This window comes from Ambystoma mexicanum, chromosome 4q (assembly GCF_040938575.1).
Source record: "Ambystoma mexicanum isolate Mex_15411 chromosome 4q, UKY_AmexF1_1, whole genome shotgun sequence".
Classification (NCBI taxonomy): domain Eukaryota; kingdom Metazoa; phylum Chordata; class Amphibia; order Caudata; family Ambystomatidae; genus Ambystoma; species Ambystoma mexicanum.
The window spans coordinates 435,917,475-435,944,330 of NC_090928.1; the positions used below are offsets into that span (position 1 = coordinate 435,917,475).

General features: G+C 35.1%; 13 non-coding genes across 13 annotated transcripts; all 13 read left to right on the forward strand.

Moving 5' to 3' along the window:
* The first annotated feature begins 175 nt into the window (after positions 1-175).
* On the forward strand, positions 176-247 carry TRNAC-GCA (transfer RNA cysteine (anticodon GCA)). The gene has a single exon. It is a non-coding gene; the product is annotated as a tRNA-Cys (tRNA).
* A 1,837-nt stretch (positions 248-2,084) lies between these two features.
* On the forward strand, positions 2,085-2,157 carry TRNAC-GCA (transfer RNA cysteine (anticodon GCA)). The gene has a single exon. It is a non-coding gene; the product is annotated as a tRNA-Cys (tRNA).
* An 882-nt stretch (positions 2,158-3,039) lies between these two features.
* TRNAC-GCA (transfer RNA cysteine (anticodon GCA)) lies at positions 3,040-3,111 on the forward strand. Its single transcript has one exon. It is a non-coding gene; the product is annotated as a tRNA-Cys (tRNA).
* An 882-nt stretch (positions 3,112-3,993) lies between these two features.
* TRNAC-GCA (transfer RNA cysteine (anticodon GCA)) lies at positions 3,994-4,065 on the forward strand. The gene has a single exon. It is a non-coding gene; the product is annotated as a tRNA-Cys (tRNA).
* An 882-nt stretch (positions 4,066-4,947) lies between these two features.
* On the forward strand, positions 4,948-5,019 carry TRNAC-GCA (transfer RNA cysteine (anticodon GCA)). Its single transcript has one exon. It is a non-coding gene; the product is annotated as a tRNA-Cys (tRNA).
* Positions 5,020-7,804: 2,785 nt separating this feature from the next.
* TRNAC-GCA (transfer RNA cysteine (anticodon GCA)) lies at positions 7,805-7,876 on the forward strand. The gene has a single exon. It is a non-coding gene; the product is annotated as a tRNA-Cys (tRNA).
* A 3,739-nt stretch (positions 7,877-11,615) lies between these two features.
* TRNAC-GCA (transfer RNA cysteine (anticodon GCA)) lies at positions 11,616-11,687 on the forward strand. Its single transcript has one exon. It is a non-coding gene; the product is annotated as a tRNA-Cys (tRNA).
* An 882-nt stretch (positions 11,688-12,569) lies between these two features.
* On the forward strand, positions 12,570-12,641 carry TRNAC-GCA (transfer RNA cysteine (anticodon GCA)). The gene has a single exon. It is a non-coding gene; the product is annotated as a tRNA-Cys (tRNA).
* An 882-nt stretch (positions 12,642-13,523) lies between these two features.
* Positions 13,524-13,595, forward strand: TRNAC-GCA (transfer RNA cysteine (anticodon GCA)). Its single transcript has one exon. It is a non-coding gene; the product is annotated as a tRNA-Cys (tRNA).
* A 2,785-nt stretch (positions 13,596-16,380) lies between these two features.
* On the forward strand, positions 16,381-16,452 carry TRNAC-GCA (transfer RNA cysteine (anticodon GCA)). The gene has a single exon. It is a non-coding gene; the product is annotated as a tRNA-Cys (tRNA).
* A 3,739-nt stretch (positions 16,453-20,191) lies between these two features.
* TRNAC-GCA (transfer RNA cysteine (anticodon GCA)) lies at positions 20,192-20,263 on the forward strand. Its single transcript has one exon. It is a non-coding gene; the product is annotated as a tRNA-Cys (tRNA).
* An 882-nt stretch (positions 20,264-21,145) lies between these two features.
* On the forward strand, positions 21,146-21,217 carry TRNAC-GCA (transfer RNA cysteine (anticodon GCA)). The gene has a single exon. It is a non-coding gene; the product is annotated as a tRNA-Cys (tRNA).
* A 2,785-nt stretch (positions 21,218-24,002) lies between these two features.
* Positions 24,003-24,074, forward strand: TRNAC-GCA (transfer RNA cysteine (anticodon GCA)). Its single transcript has one exon. It is a non-coding gene; the product is annotated as a tRNA-Cys (tRNA).
* Positions 24,075-26,856: the final 2,782 nt, after the last annotated feature.

A 26,856-nucleotide genomic window follows, 5' to 3' on the forward strand; every position in this document is an offset into this window, starting at 1 on the left:
TTCTTGCAATTGAAACCTCACTGTATTTTACCAAGGCAGATAAAGGACATCCTTTGCACCCCATATACTTATAAGGAGGTTTTGGTGGCTGAAAATGCTTTGCTTTGATGGTGATTACATGTTGCTTGCACTTTGTACATATTACTGAATTAATAAAGGTGAACTTTTCAGAACTGGGGGTATAGCTCAGTGGTAGAGCATTTGACTGCAGATCAAGAGGTCCCTAGTTCAAATCTGGGTGCCCCCTTGTTCAACTGTTTTACCTGTAGAAATATTTGTTTTATTAAATAAATTGAAGAAAACATTTACAATCTTAGCATTTTATATAATGAGCAACACATTTCTACATTTGAAATACTCCTGATCATCTCCTGAAACATAGGGTAAACACCTTGAAACTGTTTAGGATTTCTTCATATGATACAAGCTGTGTTTGACATTCACCCAAGTTCTACTGGTGATATTATCAGTTTGAAATAGTCCATTGGAAGCTCACATGAATGTTATAAAACTGTGGTGGAAACCAATAATATGCCCTTAATGAAATGGATTAATTTGTACAGCTGACCAGAAGTGCACTGATGTCATTAGTTCTACAAGTTCCATACAGTTACCCACTCTATCACCTTTTTAGAAAAAGGGTAGTTTTCAGCATTCAAGGGTTTAACTCAGTGGTAGAGCATAGGAGTGCAGTTCAAGAAGTCCCTGTTTCATAACCATAAACCCTCATCAATAGATCCTGTTAAAATGTTTTTCAACCCAATGCACTGTAAGAAACAATAGGATATATCATCATTTCATATAAAAAAACAATGAACAATTGGGTTTAACTATACTCTTAGCACAAAATCAACAAACTGCAGTAGAGAAGCAGTTACGTTTTGCAGAATTTGTGCATTTGACAAACGTTTTTTTTCCATGTTCCAAGATCTACATGTGATACGAAATGTATGAATTCTTGCAATGGAAACCTCACTGTATTTTACCAAGGCAGATAAAGGACATCCTTTACACCCCATATACTTATAAGGAGGTTTTGGTGGCTGAAAATGCTTTGCTTTGATGGTGATTGCATGTTGCTTGCACTTTGTACATATTACTGAATTAATAAAGGTGAACTTTTCAGAACTGGGGGTATAGGTCAGGGGTAGTGCATTTGACTGCAGATCAAGAGATCCCTAGTTCAAATCTGGGTGCCCCCTTGTTCAACTGTTTTACCGGTAGAAATATTTTTTTATTAAATAAATTGAAGAAAACATTTACAATCTTAGCATTCTATGTAATGAGCAACATATTTCTACATTTGAAATACTCCTGATCATCTCCTGAAACATAGGGTAAACACCATGAAACTGTTTAGGATTTCTTCATATGATACAAGCTGTGTTTTACATTCACTCAAGTTCTACTGGTGATATTATCAGTTTGAAATAGTCCATTGGAAGCTCATATGAATGTTATAAAACTGTGGTGGAAACCAATAATATGCCCTTAATGAACTGTATTAATTTGTACAGCTGACCAGAAGTGCACTGATGTCATTAGTTCTACAAGTTCCATACAGTTACCCACTCTATCACCTTTTTAGAAAAAGGGCAGTTTTCAGCATTCAAGGGTTTAACTCAGTGGTAGAGCATAGGAGTGCAGTTCAAGAAGTCCCTGTTTCATAACCATATACCCTCATCAATAGATCCTGTTAAAATGTTTTTCAACCCAATGCACTGTAAGAAACAATAGGATATATCATTATTTCATATAAAAAAACAATGAACAATTGGGTTTAACTATACTCTTAGCATAAAATCAACAAACTGCAGTAGAGAAGCAGTTACATTTTTCAGAATTTGTGCATTTGACAAACGTTTTTTTTCCATGTTCCAAGATCTACATGTGATACGAAATGTATGAATTCTTGCAATTGAAACCTCACTGTATTTTACCAAGGCAGATAAAGGACATCCTTTGCACCCCATATACTTATAAGGAGGTTTTGGTGGCTGAAAATGCTTTGCTTTGATGGTGATTACATGTTGCTTGCACTTTGTACATATTACTGAATTAATAAAGGTGAACTTTTCAGAACTGGGGGTATAGCTCAGTGGTAGAGCATTTGACTGCAAATCAAGAGGTCCCTAGTTCAAATCTGGGTGCCCACCTTGTTCAACTGTTTTACCTGTAGAAATATTTTTTTTATTAAATAAATTGAAGAAAACATTTACAATCTTAGCATTTTATATAATGAGCAACATATTTCTACATTTGAAATGCTCCTGATCATCTCCTGAAACATAGGGTAAACACCTTGAAACTGTTTAGGATTTCTTCATATGATACAAGCTGTGTTTGACATTCACCCAAGTTCTACTGGTGATATTATCAGTTTGAAATAGTCCATTGGAAGCTCACATGAATGTTATAAAACTGTGGTGGAAACGAATAATATGCCCTTAATGAAATGGATTAATTTGTACAGCTGACCAGAAGTGCACTGATGTCATTAGTTCTACAAGTTCCATACAGTTACCCACTCTATCACCTTTTTAGAAAAAGGGCAGTTTTCAGCATTCAAGGGTTTAACTCAGTGGTAGAGCATAGGAGTGCAGTTCAAGAAGTCCCTGTTTCATAACCATAAACCCTCATCAATAGATCCTGTTAAAATGTTTTTCAACCCAATGCACTGTAAGAAACAATAGGATATATCATCATTTCATATAAAAAACAATGAACAATTGGGTTTAACTATACTCTTAGCACAAAATCAACAAACTGCAGTAGAGAAGCAGTTATGTTTTGCAGAATTTGTGCATTTGACAAACGTTTTTTTTCCATGTTCCAAGATCTACATGTGATACGAAATGTATGAATTCTTGCAATTGAAACCTCACTGTATTTTACCAAGGCAGATAAAGGACATCCTTTGCACCCCATATACTTATAAGGAGGTTTTGGTGGCTGAAAATGCTTTGCTTTGATGGTGATTACATGTTGCTTGCACTTTGTACATATTACTGAATTAATAAAGGTGAACTTTTCAGAACTGGGGGTATAGCTCAGTGGTAGAGCATTTGACTGCAGATCAAGAGGTCCCTAGTTCAAATCTGGGTGCCCCCTTGTTCAACTGTTTTACCTGTAGAAATATTTTTTTATTAAATAAATTGAAGAAAACATTTACAATCTTAGCATTCTATGTAATGAGCAACATATTTCTACATTTGAAATGCTCCTGATCATCTCCTGAAACATAGGGTAAACACCATGAAACTGTTTAGGATTTCTTCATATGATACAAGCTGTGTTTTACATTCACTCAAGTTCTACTGGCGATATTATCAGTTTGAAATAGTCCATTGGAAGCTCATATGAATGTTATAAAACTGTGGTGGAAACCAATAATATGCCCTTAATGAACTGTATTAATTTGTACAGCTGACCAGAAGTGCACTGATGTCATTAGTTCTACAAGTTACATACAGTTACCCACTCTATCACCTTTTTAGAAAAAGGGCAGTTTTCAGCATTCAAGGGTTTAACTCAGTGGTAGAGCATAGGAGTGCAGTTCAAGAAGTCCCTGTTTCATAACCATATACCCTCATCAATAGATCCTGTTAAAATGTTTTTCAACCCAATGCACTGTAAGAAACAATAGGATATATCATTATTTCATATAAAAAAACAATGAACAATTGGGTTTAACTATACTCTTAGCACAAAATCAACAAACTGCAGTAGAGAAGCAGTTATGTTTTTCAGAATTTGTGCATTTGACAAACGTTTTTTTTCCATGTTCCAAGATCTACATGTGATACGAAATGTATGAATTCTTGCAATTGAAACCTCACTGTATTTTACCAAGGCAGATAAAGGACATCCTTTGCACCCCATATACTTATAAGGAGGTTTTGGTGGCTGAAAATGCTTTGCTTTGATGGTGATTACATGTTGCTTGCACTTTGTACATATTAATGAATTAATAAAGGTGAACTTTTCAGAACTGGGGGTATAGCTCAGTGGTAGAGCATTTGACTGCAGATCAAGAGGTCCCTAGTTTAAATCTGGGTGCCCCCCTTGTTCAACTGTTTTACCTGTAGAAATATTTTTTTATCAAATAAATTGAAGAAAACATTTACAATCTTAGCATTCTATGTAATGAGCAACATATTTCTACATTTGAAATGCTCCTGATCATCTCCTGAAACATAGGGTAAACACCATGAAACTGTTTAGGATTTCTTCATATGATACAAGCTGTGTTTTACATTCACCCAAGTTCTACTGTTGGTATTATCAGTTTGAAATAGTCCATTGGAAGCTCATATGAATGTTATAAAACTGTGGTGGAAATCAATAATATGCCCTTAATGAACTGTATTAATTTGTACAGCTGACCAGAAGTGCACTGAAGTCATTAGTTCTACAAGTTCCATACAGTCACCCACTCTATCACCTTTTTAAAAAAGAGCAGTTTTCAGCATTCAAGGGTTTAACTCAGTGGTAGAGCATAGGAATGCAGTTCAAGAAGTCCCTGTTTCATAACCATATACCCTCTTCAATAGATCCTGTTAAAATGTTTTTCAACCCAATGCACTGTAAGAAACAATAGGATATATCATTATTTCATATAAAAAAACAATGAACAATTGGGTTTAACTATGCTCTTAGCACAAAATCAACAAACTGCAGTAGAGAAGCAGTTACATTTTGCAGAATTTGTGCATTTGACAAAAGATTTTTTTTCCATGTTCCAAGATCTACATGTGATACGAAATGTATGAATTCTTGCAATGGAAACCTCACTGTATTTTACCAAGGCAGATAAAGGACATCCTTCGCACCCCATATACTTATAAGGAGGTTTTGGTGGCTGAAAATGCTTGCTTTGATGGTGAAGGCATGTTGCTTGCACTTTGTACATATTATTGAATTAATAAAGGTGAACTTTTCAGAACTGGGGGTATAGCTCAGTGGTAGAGCATTTGACTGCAGTTCAAGAGGTCCCTAGTTCAAATCTGGGTGCCCCCTTGTGCAACTGTTTTACCTGTAGAAATATTTTTTTTATTAAATAAATTCAAGAAAACATTTACAATCTTAGCATTTTATATAATGAGCAACACATTTCTACATTTGAAATACTCCTGATCATCTCCTGAAACATAGGGTAAACACCTTGAAACTGTTTAGGATTTCTTCATATGATACAAGCTGTGTTTGACATTCACCCAAGTTCTACTGGTGATATTATCAGTTTGACATAGTCCATTGGAAGCTCACATGAATGTTATAAAACTGTGGTGGAAACGAATAATATGCCCTTAATGAAATTGATTAATTTGTACAGCTGACCAGAAGTGCACTGATGTCATTAGTTCTACAAGTTCCATACAGTTACCCACTCTATCACCTTTTTAGAAAAAGGGTAGTTTTCAGCATTCAAGGGTTTAACTCAGTGGTAGAGCATAGGAGTGCAGTTCAAGAAGTCCCTGTTTCATAACCATAAACCCTCATCAATAGATCCTGTTAAAATGTTTTTCAACCCAATGCACTGTAAGAAACAATAGGATATATCATCATTTCATATAAAAAACAATGAACAATTGGGTTTAACTATACTCTTAGCACAAAATCAACAAACTGCAGTAGAGAAGCAGTTAAGTTTTGCAGAATTTGTGCATTTGACAAACTTTTTTTTCCATGTTCCAAGATCTACATGTGATACGAAATGTATGAATTCTTGCAATGGAAACCTCACTGTATTTTACCAAGGCAGATAAAGGACATCCTTTACACCCCATATACTTATAAGGAGGTTTTGGTGGCTGAAAATGCTTTGCTTTGATGGTGATTGCATGTTGCTTGCACTTTGTACATATTACTGAATTAATAAAGGCGAACTTTGCAGAACTGGGGGTATAGGTCAGTGGTAGAGCATTTGACTGCAGATCAAGAGATCCCTAGTTCAAATCTGGGTGCCCCCTTGTTCAACTGTTTTACCTGTAGAAATATTTTTTTATTAAATAAATTGAAGAAAACATTTAGTATCTTAGCATTCTATGTAATGAGCAACATATTTCTACATTTGAAATACTCCTGATCATCGCCTGAAACATAGGGTAAACACCATGAAACTGTTTAGGATTTCTTCATATGATACAAGCTGTGTTTTACATTCACCCAAGTTCTACGGTGATATTATCAGTTTGAAATAGTCCATTGGAAGCTCATATGAATGTTATAAAACTGTGGTGGAAACCAATAATATGCCCTTAATGAACTGTATTAATTTGTACAGCTGACCAGAAGTGCACTGATGTCATTAGTTCTACAAGTTCCATACAGTCACCCACTCTATCACCTTTTTAAAAAAGAGCAGTTTTCAGCATTCAAGGGTTTAACTCAGTGGTAGAGCATAGGAATGCAGTTCAAGAAGTCCCTGTTTCATAACCATATACCCTCTTCAATAGATCCTGTTAAAATGTTTTTCAACCCAATGCACTGTAAGAAACAATAAGATATATCATCATTTCATATACAAAACAATGAACAATTGGGTTTAACTATGCTCTTAGCACAAAATCAACAAACTGCAGTAGAGAAGCAGTTACATTTTGCAGAATTTGTGCATTTGACAAAAGATTTTTTTCCATGTTCCAAGATCTACATGTGATACGAAATGTATGAATTCTTGCAATGGAAACCTCACTGTATTTTACCAAGGCAGATAAAGGACATCATTCGCACCCCATATACTTATAAGGAGGTTTTGGTGGCTGAAAATGCTTTGCTTTGATGGTGAATGCATGTTGCTTGCACTTTGTACATATTACTGAATTAATAAAGGTGAACTTTTCAGAACTGGGGGTATAGCTCCGTGGTAGAGCATTTGACTGCAGTTCAAGAGGTCCCTAGTTCAAATCTGGGTGCCCCCTTGTTCAACTGTTTTACCTGTAGACATTTTTTTTTATTAAATAAATTGAAGAAAACATTTACAATCTTAGCATTTTATATAATGAGCAACACATTTCTACATTTGAAATACTCCTGATCATCTCCTGAAACATAGGGTAAACACCTTGAAACTGTTTAGGATTTCTTCATATGATACAAGCTGTGTTTGACATTCACCCAAGTTCTACTGGTGATATTATCAGTTTGAAATAGTCCATTGGAAGCTCACATGAATGTTATAAAACTGTGGTGGAAACCAATAATATGCCCTTAATGAAATGTATTAATTTGTACAGCTGACCAGAAGTGCACTGATGTCATTAGTTCTACAAGTTCCATACAGTTATCCACTCTATCACCTTTTTAGAAAAAGGGCAGTTTTCAGCATTCAAGGGTTTAACTCAGTGGTAGAGCATAGGAGTGCAGTTCAAGAAGTCCCTGTTTCATAACCATATACCCTCATCAATAGATCCTTTTAAAATGTTTTTCAACCCAATGCACTGTAAGAAACAATAGGATATATCATCATTTCATATAAAAAACAATGAACAATTGGGTTTAACTATACTCTTAGCACAAAATCAACAAACTGCAGTAGAGAAGCAGTTACGTTTTGCAGAATTTGTGCATTTGACAAACGTTTTTTTTCCATGTTCCAAGATCTACATGTGATACGAAATGTATGAATTCTTGCAATGGAAACCTCACTGTATTTTACCAAGGCAGATAAAGGACATCCTTTACACCCCATATACTTATAAGGAGGTTTTGGTGGCTGAAAATGCTTTGCTTTGATGGTGATTGCATGTTGCTTGCACTTTGTACATATTACTGAATTAATAAAGGTAATCTTTTCAGAACTGGGGGTATAGCTCAGTGGTAGAGCATTTGACTGCAGATCAAGAGGTCCCTAGTTCAAATCTGGGTGCCCCCTTGTTCAACTGTTTTACCTGTAGAAATATTTTTTTATTAAATACATTGAAGAAAACATTTACAATCTTAGCATTCTATGTAATGAGCAACATATTTCTACATTTGAAATACTCCTGATCATCTCCTGAAACATAGGGTAAACACCATGAAACTGTTTAGGATTTCTTCATATGATACAAGCTGTGTTTTACATTCACTCAAGTTCTACTGGTGATATTATCAGTTTGAAATAGTCCATTGGAAGCTCATATGAATGTTATAAAACTGTGGTGGAAACCAATAATATGCCCTTAATGAACTGTATTAATTTGTACAGCTGACCGGAAGTGCACTGATGTCATTAGTTCTACAAGTTCCATACAGTCACCCACTCTATCACCTTTTTAAAAAAGGGCAGTTTTCAGCATTCAAGGGTTTAACTCAGTGGTAGAGCGTAGGAATGCAGTTCAAGAAGTCCCTGTTTCATAACCATGTACCCTCTTCAAAAGATCCTGTTAACATGTTTTTCAACCCAATGCACTGTAAGAAACAATAAGATATATCATCATTTCATATACACAACAATGAACAATTGGGTTTAACTATGCTCTTAGCACAAAATCAACAAACTGCAGTAGAGAAGCAGTTACATTTTGCAGAATTAGTGCATTTGACAAAAGATTTTTTTCCATGTTCCAAGAGCTACATGTGATGCGAAATGTATGAATTCTTGCAATGGAAACCTCACTGTATTTTACCAAGGCAGATAAAGGACATCCTTCGCACCCCATATACTTATAAGGAGGGTTTGGTGGCTGAAAACGCTTTGCTTTGATGGTGATTGCATGTTGCTTGCACTTTGTACATATTACTGAATTAATAAAGGTGAACGTTTCAGAACCAGGGGTATAGCTCAGTGGTAGAGCATTAGACTGCAGATCAAGAGGTCCCTAGTTCAAATCTGGGTACCCCCCTGTTCAACTGTTTTACCTTTACAAATATTTTTTTTATTAAATAAATTGAAGAAAACATTTACAATCTTAGCATTTTATATAATGAGCAACACATTTCTACATTTGAAATACTCCTGATCATCTCCTTAAACATAGGTTAAACACCTTAAAACTGTTTAGGATTTCTTCATATGATACAAGCTGTGTTTTACATTCACCCAAGTTCTACTGGTGATATTATCAGTTTGAAATAATCCATTGGAAGCTCATATGAATGTTATAAAACTGTGGTGGAAACCAATAATATGCCATTAATGAAATGTATTAATTTGTACAGCTGACCAGAAGTGCACTGTTGTCATTAGTTCTACAAGTTCCATGCAGTTACCCACTCTATCACCTTTTTAAAAAAGGGCAGTTTTCAGCATTCAAGGGTTTAACTCAGTGGTAAAGCATAGGAGTGCAGTTCAAGAAGTCCCTGTTTCATAACCATATACCGTCTTCAATAGATCCTGTTAAAATGTTTTTCAACCCAATGCACTGTAAGAAACTATAGGATATATCATCATTTCATATAAAAAACAATGAACAATTGGGTTTAACTATACTCTTAGCACAAAATCAACAAACTGCAGTAGAGAAGCAGTTACGTTTTGCAGAATTTGTGCATTTGACAAACGTTTTTTTTCCATGTTCCAAGATCTACATGTGATTCGAAATGTATGAATTCTTGCAATGGAAACCTCACTGTATTTTACCAAGGCAGATAAAGGACATTTTTGTACCCCTTATTCTTAAAAGGAGGGTTTGGCGGCTGAAAATGCATTGCTTTGATGGTGATTGCATGTTGCTTGCACTTTATACATATTACTGAATTAATAAAGGTGAACTTTTCAGAACTGGGGGTATAGCTCAGTGGTAGAGCATTTGACTGCAGATCAAGAGGTCTCTAGTTTAAATCTGGGTGCCCCTTGTTCAACTGTTTTACCTGTAGAAATGTTTTTTTATTAAATAAATTGAAGAAAACATTTACAATGTTAGCATTTTATGTAATGAGCAACACATTTCTACATTTGAAATACTCCTGATCATCTCCTGAAACATAGGGGAAAACACCATGAAACTGTTTAGGATTTCTTCATATGATACAAGCTGTGTTTTACATTCACCCAAGTTCTACTGGTGATATTATCAGTTTGAAATGGTCAATTGGAAGCTCATATGAATGTTATAAAACTGTGGTGGAAACCAATAATATGCACTTAATGAAATGTATTAATTTGTACAGCTGATCAGAAGTGCACTGATGTCATTAGTTCTACAAGTTCCATACAGTTACCCACTCTATCACCTTTTTAAAAAAGGGCAGTTTTCAGCATTCAAGGGTTTAACTCAGTGGTAAAGCATAGGAGTGCAGTTCAAGAAGTCCGTGTTTCATAACCATATACCCTCTTCAATAGATCCTGTTAAAATGTTTTTCAACCCAATGCACTGTAAGAAACAATAGGATATATCATCATTTCATATAAAAAACAATGAACAATTGGGTTTAACTATACTCTTAGTACAAAATCAACAAACTGCAGTAGAGAAGCAGTTACGTTTTGCAGAATTTGTGCATTTGACAAAAGATTTTTTTTCCATGTTCCAAGATCTACATGTGATACGAAATGTATGAATTCTTGCAATGGAAACCTCACTGTATTTTACCATGGCAGATAAAGGACATCCTTCGCACCCCATATACTTATAAGGAGGTTTTGGTGGCTGAAAATGCTTTGCTTTGATGGTGATTGCATGTTGCTTGCACTTTGTACATATTACCGAATTAATAAAGGTGAACTTTTCAGAGCTGGGGTTATAGCTCGGTGGTAGAGCATTTGACTGCAGATCTAGAGGTCCCCAGTTCAAATCTGGGTGCCCCCTTGTTCAACTGTTTTACCTGTAGAAATATTTTTTTTATTAAATAAATTGAAGAAAACATTTACAATCTTAGCATTTTATATAATGAGCAATACATTTCTACATTTGAAATACTCCTGATCATCTCCTGAAACATAGGGTAAACACCTTGAAACTGTTTAGGATTTCTTCATATGATACAAGCTGTGTTTGACATTCACCCAAGTTCTACTGGTGATATTATCAGTTTGAAATAGTCCATTGGAAGCTCACATGAATGTTATAAAACTGTGGTGGAAACGAATAATATGCCCTTAATGAAATGGATTAATTTGTACAGCTGACCAGAAGTGCACTGATGTCATTAGTTCTACAAGTTCCATACAGTTACCCACTCTATCACCTTTTTAGAAAAAGGGCAGTTTTCAGCATTCAAGGGTTTAACTCAGTGGTAGAGCATAGGAGTGCAGTTCAAGAAGTCCCTGTTTCATAACCATAAACCCTCATCAATAGATCCTGTTAAAATGTTTTTCAACCCAATGCACTGTAAGAAACAATAGGATATATCATCATTTCATATAAAAAACAATGAACAATTGGGTTTAACTATACTCTTAGCACAAAATCAACAAACTGCAGTAGAGAAGCAGTTATGTTTTGCAGAATTTGTGCATTTGACAAACGTTTTTTTTCCATGTTCCAAGATCTACATGTGATACGAAATGTATGAATTCTTGCAATTGAAACCTCACTGTATTTTACCAAGGCAGATAAAGGACATCCTTTGCACCCCATATACTTATAAGGAGGTTTTGGTGGCTGAAAATGCTTTGCTTTGATGGTGATTACATGTTGCTTGCACTTTGTACATATTACTGAATTAATAAAGGTGAACTTTTCAGAACTGGGGGTATAGCTCAGTGGTAGAGCATTTGACTGCAGATCAAGAGGTCCCTAGTTCAAATCTGGGTGCCCCCTTGTTCAACTGTTTTACCTGTAGAAATATTTTTTTATTAAATAAATTGAAGAAAACATTTACAATCTTAGCATTCTATGTAATGAGCAACATATTTCTACATTTGAAATGCTCCTGATCATCTCCTGAAACATAGGGTAAACACCATGAAACTGTTTAGGATTTCTTCATATGATACAAGCTGTGTTTTACATTCACTCAAGTTCTACTGGCGATATTATCAGTTTGAAATAGTCCATTGGAAGCTCATATGAATGTTATAAAACTGTGGTGGAAACCAATAATATGCCCTTAATGAACTGTATTAATTTGTACAGCTGACCAGAAGTGCACTGATGTCATTAGTTCTACAAGTTACATACAGTTACCCACTCTATCACCTTTTTAGAAAAAGGGCAGTTTTCAGCATTCAAGGGTTTAACTCAGTGGTAGAGCATAGGAGTGCAGTTCAAGAAGTCCCTGTTTCATAACCATATACCCTCATCAATAGATCCTGTTAAAATGTTTTTCAACCCAATGCACTGTAAGAAACAATAGGATATATCATTATTTCATATAAAAAAACAATGAACAATTGGGTTTAACTATACTCTTAGCACAAAATCAACAAACTGCAGTAGAGAAGCAGTTATGTTTTTCAGAATTTGTGCATTTGACAAACGTTTTTTTTCCATGTTCCAAGATCTACATGTGATACGAAATGTATGAATTCTTGCAATTGAAACCTCACTGTATTTTACCAAGGCAGATAAAGGACATCCTTTGCACCCCATATACTTATAAGGAGGTTTTGGTGGCTGAAAATGCTTTGCTTTGATGGTGATTACATGTTGCTTGCACTTTGTACATATTAATGAATTAATAAAGGTGAATTTTTCAGAACTGGGGGTATAGCTCAGTGGTAGAGCATTTGACTGCAGATCAAGAGGTCCCTAGTTTAAATCTGGGTGCCCCCCTTGTTCAACTGTTTTACCTGTAGAAATATTTTTTTATCAAATAAATTGAAGAAAACATTTACAATCTTAGCATTCTATGTAATGAGCAACATATTTCTACATTTGAAATGCTCCTGATCATCTCCTGAAACATAGGGTAAACACCATGAAACTGTTTAGGATTTCTTCATATGATACAAGCTGTGTTTTACATTCACCCAAGTTCTACTGTTGGTATTATCAGTTTGAAATAGTCCATTGGAAGCTCATATGAATGTTATAAAACTGTGGTGGAAATCAATAATATGCCCTTAATGAACTGTATTAATTTGTACAGCTGACCAGAAGTGCACTGAAGTCATTAGTTCTACAAGTTCCATACAGTCACCCACTCTATCACCTTTTTAAAAAAGAGCAGTTTTCAGCATTCAAGGGTTTAACTCAGTGGTAGAGCATAGGAATGCAGTTCAAGAAGTCCCTGTTTCATAACCATATACCCTCTTCAATAGATCCTGTTAAAATGTTTTTCAACCCAATGCACTGTAAGAAACAATAGGATATATCATTATTTCATATAAAAAAACAATGAACAATTGGGTTTAACTATGCTCTTAGCACAAAATCAACAAACTGCAGTAGAGAAGCAGTTACATTTTGCAGAATTTGTGCATTTGACAAAAGATTTTTTTTCCATGTTCCAAGATCTACATGTGATACGAAATGTATGAATTCTTGCAATGGAAACCTCACTGTATTTTACCAAGGCAGATAAAGGACATCCTTCGCACCCCATATACTTATAAGGAGGTTTTGGTGGCTGAAAATGCTTGCTTTGATGGTGAAGGCATGTTGCTTGCACTTTGTACATATTATTGAATTAATAAAGGTGAACTTTTCAGAACTGGGGGTATAGCTCAGTGGTAGAGCATTTGACTGCAGTTCAAGAGGTCCCTAGTTCAAATCTGGGTGCCCCCTTGTGCAACTGTTTTACCTGTAGAAATATTTTTTTTATTAAATAAATTCAAGAAAACATTTACAATCTTAGCATTTTATATAATGAGCAACACATTTCTACATTTGAAATACTCCTGATCATCTCCTGAAACATAGGGTAAACACCTTGAAACTGTTTAGGATTTCTTCATATGATACAAGCTGTGTTTGACATTCACCCAAGTTCTACTGGTGATATTATCAGTTTGACATAGTCCATTGGAAGCTCACATGAATGTTATAAAACTGTGGTGGAAACGAATAATATGCCCTTAATGAAATTGATTAATTTGTACAGCTGACCAGAAGTGCACTGATGTCATTAGTTCTACAAGTTCCATACAGTTACCCACTCTATCACCTTTTTAGAAAAAGGGTAGTTTTCAGCATTCAAGGGTTTAACTCAGTGGTAGAGCATAGGAGTGCAGTTCAAGAAGTCCCTGTTTCATAACCATAAACCCTCATCAATAGATCCTGTTAAAATGTTTTTCAACCCAATGCACTGTAAGAAACAATAGGATATATCATCATTTCATATAAAAAACAATGAACAATTGGGTTTAACTATACTCTTAGCACAAAATCAACAAACTGCAGTAGAGAAGCAGTTAAGTTTTGCAGAATTTGTGCATTTGACAAACTTTTTTTTCCATGTTCCAAGATCTACATGTGATACGAAATGTATGAATTCTTGCAATGGAAACCTCACTGTATTTTACCAAGGCAGATAAAGGACATCCTTTACACCCCATATACTTATAAGGAGGTTTTGGTGGCTGAAAATGCTTTGCTTTGATGGTGATTGCATGTTGCTTGCACTTTGTACATATTACTGAATTAATAAAGGCGAACTTTGCAGAACTGGGGGTATAGGTCAGTGGTAGAGCATTTGACTGCAGATCAAGAGATCCCTAGTTCAAATCTGGGTGCCCCCTTGTTCAACTGTTTTACCTGTAGAAATATTTTTTTATTAAATAAATTGAAGAAAACATTTAGTATCTTAGCATTCTATGTAATGAGCAACATATTTCTACATTTGAAATACTCCTGATCATCGCCTGAAACATAGGGTAAACACCATGAAACTGTTTAGGATTTCTTCATATGATACAAGCTGTGTTTTACATTCACCCAAGTTCTACGGTGATATTATCAGTTTGAAATAGTCCATTGGAAGCTCATATGAATGTTATAAAACTGTGGTGGAAACCAATAATATGCCCTTAATGAACTGTATTAATTTGTACAGCTGACCAGAAGTGCACTGATGTCATTAGTTCTACAAGTTCCATACAGTCACCCACTCTATCACCTTTTTAAAAAAGAGCAGTTTTCAGCATTCAAGGGTTTAACTCAGTGGTAGAGCATAGGAATGCAGTTCAAGAAGTCCCTGTTTCATAACCATATACCCTCTTCAATAGATCCTGTTAAAATGTTTTTCAACCCAATGCACTGTAAGAAACAATAAGATATATCATCATTTCATATACAAAACAATGAACAATTGGGTTTAACTATGCTCTTAGCACAAAATCAACAAACTGCAGTAGAGAAGCAGTTACATTTTGCAGAATTTGTGCATTTGACAAAAGATTTTTTTCCATGTTCCAAGATCTACATGTGATACGAAATGTATGAATTCTTGCAATGGAAACCTCACTGTATTTTACCAAGGCAGATAAAGGACATCATTCGCACCCCATATACTTATAAGGAGGTTTTGGTGGCTGAAAATGCTTTGCTTTGATGGTGAATGCATGTTGCTTGCACTTTGTACATATTACTGAATTAATAAAGGTGAACTTTTCAGAACTGGGGGTATAGCTCCGTGGTAGAGCATTTGACTGCAGTTCAAGAGGTCCCTAGTTCAAATCTGGGTGCCCCCTTGTTCAACTGTTTTACCTGTAGACATTTTTTTTTATTAAATAAATTGAAGAAAACATTTACAATCTTAGCATTTTATATAATGAGCAACACATTTCTACATTTGAAATACTCCTGATCATCTCCTGAAACATAGGGTAAACACCTTGAAACTGTTTAGGATTTCTTCATATGATACAAGCTGTGTTTGACATTCACCCAAGTTCTACTGGTGATATTATCAGTTTGAAATAGTCCATTGGAAGCTCACATGAATGTTATAAAACTGTGGTGGAAACCAATAATATGCCCTTAATGAAATGTATTAATTTGTACAGCTGACCAGAAGTGCACTGATGTCATTAGTTCTACAAGTTCCATACAGTTATCCACTCTATCACCTTTTTAGAAAAAGGGCAGTTTTCAGCATTCAAGGGTTTAACTCAGTGGTAGAGCATAGGAGTGCAGTTCAAGAAGTCCCTGTTTCATAACCATATACCCTCATCAATAGATCCTTTTAAAATGTTTTTCAACCCAATGCACTGTAAGAAACAATAGGATATATCATCATTTCATATAAAAAACAATGAACAATTGGGTTTAACTATACTCTTAGCACAAAATCAACAAACTGCAGTAGAGAAGCAGTTACGTTTTGCAGAATTTGTGCATTTGACAAACGTTTTTTTTCCATGTTCCAAGATCTACATGTGATACGAAATGTATGAATTCTTGCAATGGAAACCTCACTGTATTTTACCAAGGCAGATAAAGGACATCCTTTACACCCCATATACTTATAAGGAGGTTTTGGTGGCTGAAAATGCTTTGCTTTGATGGTGATTGCATGTTGCTTGCACTTTGTACATATTACTGAATTAATAAAGGTAATCTTTTCAGAACTGGGGGTATAGCTCAGTGGTAGAGCATTTGACTGCAGATCAAGAGGTCCCTAGTTCAAATCTGGGTGCCCCCTTGTTCAACTGTTTTACCTGTAGAAATATTTTTTTATTAAATACATTGAAGAAAACATTTACAATCTTAGCATTCTATGTAATGAGCAACATATTTCTACATTTGAAATACTCCTGATCATCTCCTGAAACATAGGGTAAACACCATGAAACTGTTTAGGATTTCTTCATATGATACAAGCTGTGTTTTACATTCACTCAAGTTCTACTGGTGATATTATCAGTTTGAAATAGTCCATTGGAAGCTCATATGAATGTTATAAAACTGTGGTGGAAACCAATAATATGCCCTTAATGAACTGTATTAATTTGTACAGCTGACCGGAAGTGCACTGATGTCATTAGTTCTACAAGTTCCATACAGTCACCCACTCTATCACCTTTTTAAAAAAGGGCAGTTTTCAGCATTCAAGGGTTTAACTCAGTGGTAGAGCGTAGGAATGCAGTTCAAGAAGTCCCTGTTTCATAACCATGTACCCTCTTCAAAAGATCCTGTTAACATGTTTTTCAACCCAATGCACTGTAAGAAACAATAAGATATATCATCATTTCATATACACAACAATGAACAATTGGGTTTAACTATGCTCTTAGCACAAAATCAACAAACTGCAGTAGAGAAGCAGTTACATTTTGCAGAATTAGTGCATTTGACAAAAGATTTTTTTCCATGTTCCAAGAGCTACATGTGATGCGAAATGTATGAATTCTTGCAATGGAAACCTCACTGTATTTTACCAAGGCAGATAAAGGACATCCTTCGCACCCCATATACTTATAAGGAGGGTTTGGTGGCTGAAAACGCTTTGCTTTGATGGTGATTGCATGTTGCTTGCACTTTGTACATATTACTGAATTAATAAAGGTGAACGTTTCAGAACCAGGGGTATAGCTCAGTGGTAGAGCATTAGACTGCAGATCAAGAGGTCCCTAGTTCAAATCTGGGTACCCCCCTGTTCAACTGTTTTACCTTTACAAATATTTTTTTTATTAAATAAATTGAAGAAAACATTTACAATCTTAGCATTTTATATAATGAGCAACACATTTCTACATTTGAAATACTCCTGATCATCTCCTTAAACATAGGTTAAACACCTTAAAACTGTTTAGGATTTCTTCATATGATACAAGCTGTGTTTTACATTCACCCAAGTTCTACTGGTGATATTATCAGTTTGAAATAATCCATTGGAAGCTCATATGAATGTTATAAAACTGTGGTGGAAACCAATAATATGCCATTAATGAAATGTATTAATTTGTACAGCTGACCAGAAGTGCACTGTTGTCATTAGTTCTACAAGTTCCATGCAGTTACCCACTCTATCACCTTTTTAAAAAAGGGCAGTTTTCAGCATTCAAGGGTTTAACTCAGTGGTAAAGCATAGGAGTGCAGTTCAAGAAGTCCCTGTTTCATAACCATATACCGTCTTCAATAGATCCTGTTAAAATGTTTTTCAACCCAATGCACTGTAAGAAACTATAGGATATATCATCATTTCATATAAAAAACAATGAACAATTGGGTTTAACTATACTCTTAGCACAAAATCAACAAACTGCAGTAGAGAAGCAGTTACGTTTTGCAGAATTTGTGCATTTGACAAACGTTTTTTTTCCATGTTCCAAGATCTACATGTGATTCGAAATGTATGAATTCTTGCAATGGAAACCTCACTGTATTTTACCAAGGCAGATAAAGGACATTTTTGTACCCCTTATTCTTAAAAGGAGGGTTTGGCGGCTGAAAATGCATTGCTTTGATGGTGATTGCATGTTGCTTGCACTTTATACATATTACTGAATTAATAAAGGTGAACTTTTCAGAACTGGGGGTATAGCTCAGTGGTAGAGCATTTGACTGCAGATCAAGAGGTCTCTAGTTTAAATCTGGGTGCCCCTTGTTCAACTGTTTTACCTGTAGAAATGTTTTTTTATTAAATAAATTGAAGAAAACATTTACAATGTTAGCATTTTATGTAATGAGCAACACATTTCTACATTTGAAATACTCCTGATCATCTCCTGAAACATAGGGGAAAACACCATGAAACTGTTTAGGATTTCTTCATATGATACAAGCTGTGTTTTACATTCACCCAAGTTCTACTGGTGATATTATCAGTTTGAAATGGTCAATTGGAAGCTCATATGAATGTTATAAAACTGTGGTGGAAACCAATAATATGCACTTAATGAAATGTATTAATTTGTACAGCTGATCAGAAGTGCACTGATGTCATTAGTTCTACAAGTTCCATACAGTTACCCACTCTATCACCTTTTTAAAAAAGGGCAGTTTTCAGCATTCAAGGGTTTAACTCAGTGGTAAAGCATAGGAGTGCAGTTCAAGAAGTCCGTGTTTCATAACCATATACCCTCTTCAATAGATCCTGTTAAAATGTTTTTCAACCCAATGCACTGTAAGAAACAATAGGATATATCATCATTTCATATAAAAAACAATGAACAATTGGGTTTAACTATACTCTTAGTACAAAATCAACAAACTGCAGTAGAGAAGCAGTTACGTTTTGCAGAATTTGTGCATTTGACAAAAGATTTTTTTTCCATGTTCCAAGATCTACATGTGATACGAAATGTATGAATTCTTGCAATGGAAACCTCACTGTATTTTACCATGGCAGATAAAGGACATCCTTCGCACCCCATATACTTATAAGGAGGTTTTGGTGGCTGAAAATGCTTTGCTTTGATGGTGATTGCATGTTGCTTGCACTTTGTACATATTACCGAATTAATAAAGGTGAACTTTTCAGAGCTGGGGTTATAGCTCGGTGGTAGAGCATTTGACTGCAGATCTAGAGGTCCCCAGTTCAAATCTGGGTGCCCCCTTGTTCAACTGTTTTACCTGTAGAAATATTTTTTTTATTAAATAAATTGAAGAAAACATTTACAATCTTAGCATTTTATATAATGAGCAATACATTTCTACATTTGAAATACTCCTGATCATCTCCTGAAACATAGGGTAAACACCTTGAAACTGTTTAGGATTTCTTCATATGATACAAGCTGTGTTTGACATTCACCCAAGTTCTACTGGTGATATTATCAGTTTGAAATAGTCCATTGGAAGCTCACATGAATGTTATAAAACTGTGGTGGAAACGAATAATATGCCCTTAATGAAATGGATTAATTTGTACAGCTGACCAGAAGTGCACTGATGTCATTAGTTCTACAAGTTCCATACAGTTACCCACTCTATCACCTTTTTAGAAAAAGGGCAGTTTTCAGCATTCAAGGGTTTAACTCAGTGGTAGAGCATAGGAGTGCAGTTCAAGAAGTCCCTGTTTCATAACCATAAACCCTCATCAATAGATCCTGTTAAAATGTTTTTCAACCCAATGCACTGTAAGAAACAATAGGATATATCATCATTTCATATAAAAAACAATGAACAATTGGGTTTAACTATACTCTTAGCACAAAATCAACAAACTGCAGTAGAGAAGCAGTTATGTTTTGCAGAATTTGTGCATTTGACAAACGTTTTTTTTCCATGTTCCAAGATCTACATGTGATACGAAATGTATGAATTCTTGCAATTGAAACCTCACTGTATTTTACCAAGGCAGATAAAGGACATCCTTTGCACCCCATATACTTATAAGGAGGTTTTGGTGGCTGAAAATGCTTTGCTTTGATGGTGATTACATGTTGCTTGCACTTTGTACATATTAATGAATTAATAAAGGTGAACTTTTCAGAACTGGGGGTATAGCTCAGTGGTAGAGCATTTGACTGCAGATCAAGAGGTCCCTAGTTTAAATCTGGGTGCCCCCCTTGTTCAACTGTTTTACCTGTAGAAATATTTTTTTATCAAATAAATTGAAGAAAACATTTACAATCTTAGCATTCTATGTAATGAGCAACATATTTCTACATTTGAAATGCTCCTGATCATCTCCTGAAACATAGGGTAAACACCATGAAACTGTTTAGGATTTCTTCATATGATACAAGCTGTGTTTTACATTCACCCAAGTTCTACTGTTGGTATTATCAGTTTGAAATAGTCCATTGGAAGCTCATATGAATGTTATAAAACTGTGGTGGAAATCAATAATATGCCCTTAATGAACTGTATTAATTTGTACAGCTGACCAGAAGTGCACTGAAGTCATTAGTTCTACAAGTTCCATACAGTCACCCACTCTATCACCTTTTTAAAAAAGAGCAGTTTTCAGCATTCAAGGGTTTAACTCAGTGGTAGAGCATAGGAATGCAGTTCAAGAAGTCCCTGTTTCATAACCATATACCCTCTTCAATAGATCCTGTTAAAATGTTTTTCAACCCAATGCACTGTAAGAAACAATAGGATATATCATTATTTCATATAAAAAAACAATGAACAATTGGGTTTAACTATGCTCTTAGCACAAAATCAACAAACTGCAGTAGAGAAGCAGTTACATTTTGCAGAATTTGTGCATTTGACAAAAGATTTTTTTTCCATGTTCCAAGATCTACATGTGATACGAAATGTATGAATTCTTGCAATGGAAACCTCACTGTATTTTACCAAGGCAGATAAAGGACATCCTTCGCACCCCATATACTTATAAGGAGGTTTTGGTGGCTGAAAATGCTTGCTTTGATGGTGAAGGCATGTTGCTTGCACTTTGTACATATTATTGAATTAATAAAGGTGAACTTTTCAGAACTGGGGGTATAGCTCAGTGGTAGAGCATTTGACTGCAGTTCAAGAGGTCCCTAGTTCAAATCTGGGTGCCCCCTTGTGCAACTGTTTTACCTGTAGAAATATTTTTTTTATTAAATAAATTCAAGAAAACATTTACAATCTTAGCATTTTATATAATGAGCAACACATTTCTACATTTGAAATACTCCTGATCATCTCCTGAAACATAGGGTAAACACCTTGAAACTGTTTAGGATTTCTTCATATGATACAAGCTGTGTTTGACATTCACCCAAGTTCTACTGGTGATATTATCAGTTTGACATAGTCCATTGGAAGCTCACATGAATGTTATAAAACTGTGGTGGAAACGAATAATATGCCCTTAATGAAATTGATTAATTTGTACAGCTGACCAGAAGTGCACTGATGTCATTAGTTCTACAAGTTCCATACAGTTACCCACTCTATCACCTTTTTAGAAAAAGGGTAGTTTTCAGCATTCAAGGGTTTAACTCAGTGGTAGAGCATAGGAGTGCAGTTCAAGAAGTCCCTGTTTCATAACCATAAACCCTCATCAATAGATCCTGTTAAAATGTTTTTCAACCCAATGCACTGTAAGAAACAATAGGATATATCATCATTTCATATAAAAAACAATGAACAATTGGGTTTAACTATACTCTTAGCACAAAATCAACAAACTGCAGTAGAGAAGCAGTTAAGTTTTGCAGAATTTGTGCATTTGACAAACTTTTTTTTCCATGTTCCAAGATCTACATGTGATACGAAATGTATGAATTCTTGCAATGGAAACCTCACTGTATTTTACCAAGGCAGATAAAGGACATCCTTTACACCCCATATACTTATAAGGAGGTTTTGGTGGCTGAAAATGCTTTGCTTTGATGGTGATTGCATGTTGCTTGCACTTTGTACATATTACTGAATTAATAAAGGCGAACTTTGCAGAACTGGGGGTATAGGTCAGTGGTAGAGCATTTGACTGCAGATCAAGAGATCCCTAGTTCAAATCTGGGTGCCCCCTTGTTCAACTGTTTTACCTGTAGAAATATTTTTTTATTAAATAAATTGAAGAAAACATTTAGTATCTTAGCATTCTATGTAATGAGCAACATATTTCTACATTTGAAATACTCCTGATCATCGCCTGAAACATAGGGTAAACACCATGAAACTGTTTAGGATTTCTTCATATGATACAAGCTGTGTTTTACATTCACCCAAGTTCTACGGTGATATTATCAGTTTGAAATAGTCCATTGGAAGCTCATATGAATGTTATAAAACTGTGGTGGAAACCAATAATATGCCCTTAATGAACTGTATTAATTTGTACAGCTGACCAGAAGTGCACTGATGTCATTAGTTCTACAAGTTCCATACAGTCACCCACTCTATCACCTTTTTAAAAAAGAGCAGTTTTCAGCATTCAAGGGTTTAACTCAGTGGTAGAGCATAGGAATGCAGTTCAAGAAGTCCCTGTTTCATAACCATATACCCTCTTCAATAGATCCTGTTAAAATGTTTTTCAACCCAATGCACTGTAAGAAACAATAAGATATATCATCATTTCATATACAAAACAATGAACAATTGGGTTTAACTATGCTCTTAGCACAAAATCAACAAACTGCAGTAGAGAAGCAGTTACATTTTGCAGAATTTGTGCATTTGACAAAAGATTTTTTTCCATGTTCCAAGATCTACATGTGATACGAAATGTATGAATTCTTGCAATGGAAACCTCACTGTATTTTACCAAGGCAGATAAAGGACATCATTCGCACCCCATATACTTATAAGGAGGTTTTGGTGGCTGAAAATGCTTTGCTTTGATGGTGAATGCATGTTGCTTGCACTTTGTACATATTACTGAATTAATAAAGGTGAACTTTTCAGAACTGGGGGTATAGCTCCGTGGTAGAGCATTTGACTGCAGTTCAAGAGGTCCCTAGTTCAAATCTGGGTGCCCCCTTGTTCAACTGTTTTACCTGTAGACATTTTTTTTTATTAAATAAATTGAAGAAAACATTTACAATCTTAGCATTTTATATAATGAGCAACACATTTCTACATTTGAAATACTCCTGATCATCTCCTGAAACATAGGGTAAACACCTTGAAACTGTTTAGGATTTCTTCATATGATACAAGCTGTGTTTGACATTCACCCAAGTTCTACTGGTGATATTATCAGTTTGAAATAGTCCATTGGAAGCTCACATGAATGTTATAAAACTGTGGTGGAAACCAATAATATGCCCTTAATGAAATGTATTAATTTGTACAGCTGACCAGAAGTGCACTGATGTCATTAGTTCTACAAGTTCCATACAGTTATCCACTCTATCACCTTTTTAGAAAAAGGGCAGTTTTCAGCATTCAAGGGTTTAACTCAGTGGTAGAGCATAGGAGTGCAGTTCAAGAAGTCCCTGTTTCATAACCATATACCCTCATCAATAGATCCTTTTAAAATGTTTTTCAACCCAATGCACTGTAAGAAACAATAGGATATATCATCATTTCATATAAAAAACAATGAACAATTGGGTTTAACTATACTCTTAGCACAAAATCAACAAACTGCAGTAGAGAAGCAGTTACGTTTTGCAGAATTTGTGCATTTGACAAACGTTTTTTTTCCATGTTCCAAGATCTACATGTGATACGAAATGTATGAATTCTTGCAATGGAAACCTCACTGTATTTTACCAAGGCAGATAAAGGACATCCTTTACACCCCATATACTTATAAGGAGGTTTTGGTGGCTGAAAATGCTTTGCTTTGATGGTGATTGCATGTTGCTTGCACTTTGTACATATTACTGAATTAATAAAGGTAATCTTTTCAGAACTGGGGGTATAGCTCAGTGGTAGAGCATTTGACTGCAGATCAAGAGGTCCCTAGTTCAAATCTGGGTGCCCCCTTGTTCAACTGTTTTACCTGTAGAAATATTTTTTTATTAAATACATTGAAGAAAACATTTACAATCTTAGCATTCTATGTAATGAGCAACATATTTCTACATTTGAAATACTCCTGATCATCTCCTGAAACATAGGGTAAACACCATGAAACTGTTTAGGATTTCTTCATATGATACAAGCTGTGTTTTACATTCACTCAAGTTCTACTGGTGATATTATCAGTTTGAAATAGTCCATTGGAAGCTCATATGAATGTTATAAAACTGTGGTGGAAACCAATAATATGCCCTTAATGAACTGTATTAATTTGTACAGCTGACCGGAAGTGCACTGATGTCATTAGTTCTACAAGTTCCATACAGTCACCCACTCTATCACCTTTTTAAAAAAGGGCAGTTTTCAGCATTCAAGGGTTTAACTCAGTGGTAGAGCGTAGGAATGCAGTTCAAGAAGTCCCTGTTTCATAACCATGTACCCTCTTCAAAAGATCCTGTTAACATGTTTTTCAACCCAATGCACTGTAAGAAACAATAAGATATATCATCATTTCATATACACAACAATGAACAATTGGGTTTAACTATGCTCTTAGCACAAAATCAACAAACTGCAGTAGAGAAGCAGTTACATTTTGCAGAATTAGTGCATTTGACAAAAGATTTTTTTCCATGTTCCAAGAGCTACATGTGATGCGAAATGTATGAATTCTTGCAATGGAAACCTCACTGTATTTTACCAAGGCAGATAAAGGACATCCTTCGCACCCCATATACTTATAAGGAGGGTTTGGTGGCTGAAAACGCTTTGCTTTGATGGTGATTGCATGTTGCTTGCACTTTGTACATATTACTGAATTAATAAAGGTGAACGTTTCAGAACCAGGGGTATAGCTCAGTGGTAGAGCATTAGACTGCAGATCAAGAGGTCCCTAGTTCAAATCTGGGTACCCCCCTGTTCAACTGTTTTACCTTTACAAATATTTTTTTTATTAAATAAATTGAAGAAAACATTTACAATCTTAGCATTTTATATAATGAGCAACACATTTCTACATTTGAAATACTCCTGATCATCTCCTTAAACATAGGTTAAACACCTTAAAACTGTTTAGGATTTCTTCATATGATACAAGCTGTGTTTTACATTCACCCAAGTTCTACTGGTGATATTATCAGTTTGAAATAATCCATTGGAAGCTCATATGAATGTTATAAAACTGTGGTGGAAACCAATAATATGCCATTAATGAAATGTATTAATTTGTACAGCTGACCAGAAGTGCACTGTTGTCATTAGTTCTACAAGTTCCATGCAGTTACCCACTCTATCACCTTTTTAAAAAAGGGCAGTTTTCAGCATTCAAGGGTTTAACTCAGTGGTAAAGCATAGGAGTGCAGTTCAAGAAGTCCCTGTTTCATAACCATATACCGTCTTCAATAGATCCTGTTAAAATGTTTTTCAACCCAATGCACTGTAAGAAACTATAGGATATATCATCATTTCATATAAAAAACAATGAACAATTGGGTTTAACTATACTCTTAGCACAAAATCAACAAACTGCAGTAGAGAAGCAGTTACGTTTTGCAGAATTTGTGCATTTGACAAACGTTTTTTTTCCATGTTCCAAGATCTACATGTGATTCGAAATGTATGAATTCTTGCAATGGAAACCTCACTGTATTTTACCAAGGCAGATAAAGGACATTTTTGTACCCCTTATTCTTAAAAGGAGGGTTTGGCGGCTGAAAATGCATTGCTTTGATGGTGATTGCATGTTGCTTGCACTTTATACATATTACTGAATTAATAAAGGTGAACTTTTCAGAACTGGGGGTATAGCTCAGTGGTAGAGCATTTGACTGCAGATCAAGAGGTCTCTAGTTTAAATCTGGGTGCCCCTTGTTCAACTGTTTTACCTGTAGAAATGTTTTTTTATTAAATAAATTGAAGAAAACATTTACAATGTTAGCATTTTATGTAATGAGCAACACATTTCTACATTTGAAATACTCCTGATCATCTCCTGAAACATAGGGGAAAACACCATGAAACTGTTTAGGATTTCTTCATATGATACAAGCTGTGTTTTACATTCACCCAAGTTCTACTGGTGATATTATCAGTTTGAAATGGTCAATTGGAAGCTCATATGAATGTTATAAAACTGTGGTGGAAACCAATAATATGCACTTAATGAAATGTATTAATTTGTACAGCTGATCAGAAGTGCACTGATGTCATTAGTTCTACAAGTTCCATACAGTTACCCACTCTATCACCTTTTTAAAAAAGGGCAGTTTTCAGCATTCAAGGGTTTAACTCAGTGGTAAAGCATAGGAGTGCAGTTCAAGAAGTCCGTGTTTCATAACCATATACCCTCTTCAATAGATCCTGTTAAAATGTTTTTCAACCCAATGCACTGTAAGAAACAATAGGATATATCATCATTTCATATAAAAAACAATGAACAATTGGGTTTAACTATACTCTTAGTACAAAATCAACAAACTGCAGTAGAGAAGCAGTTACGTTTTGCAGAATTTGTGCATTTGACAAAAGATTTTTTTTCCATGTTCCAAGATCTACATGTGATACGAAATGTATGAATTCTTGCAATGGAAACCTCACTGTATTTTACCATGGCAGATAAAGGACATCCTTCGCACCCCATATACTTATAAGGAGGTTTTGGTGGCTGAAAATGCTTTGCTTTGATGGTGATTGCATGTTGCTTGCACTTTGTACATATTACCGAATTAATAAAGGTGAACTTTTCAGA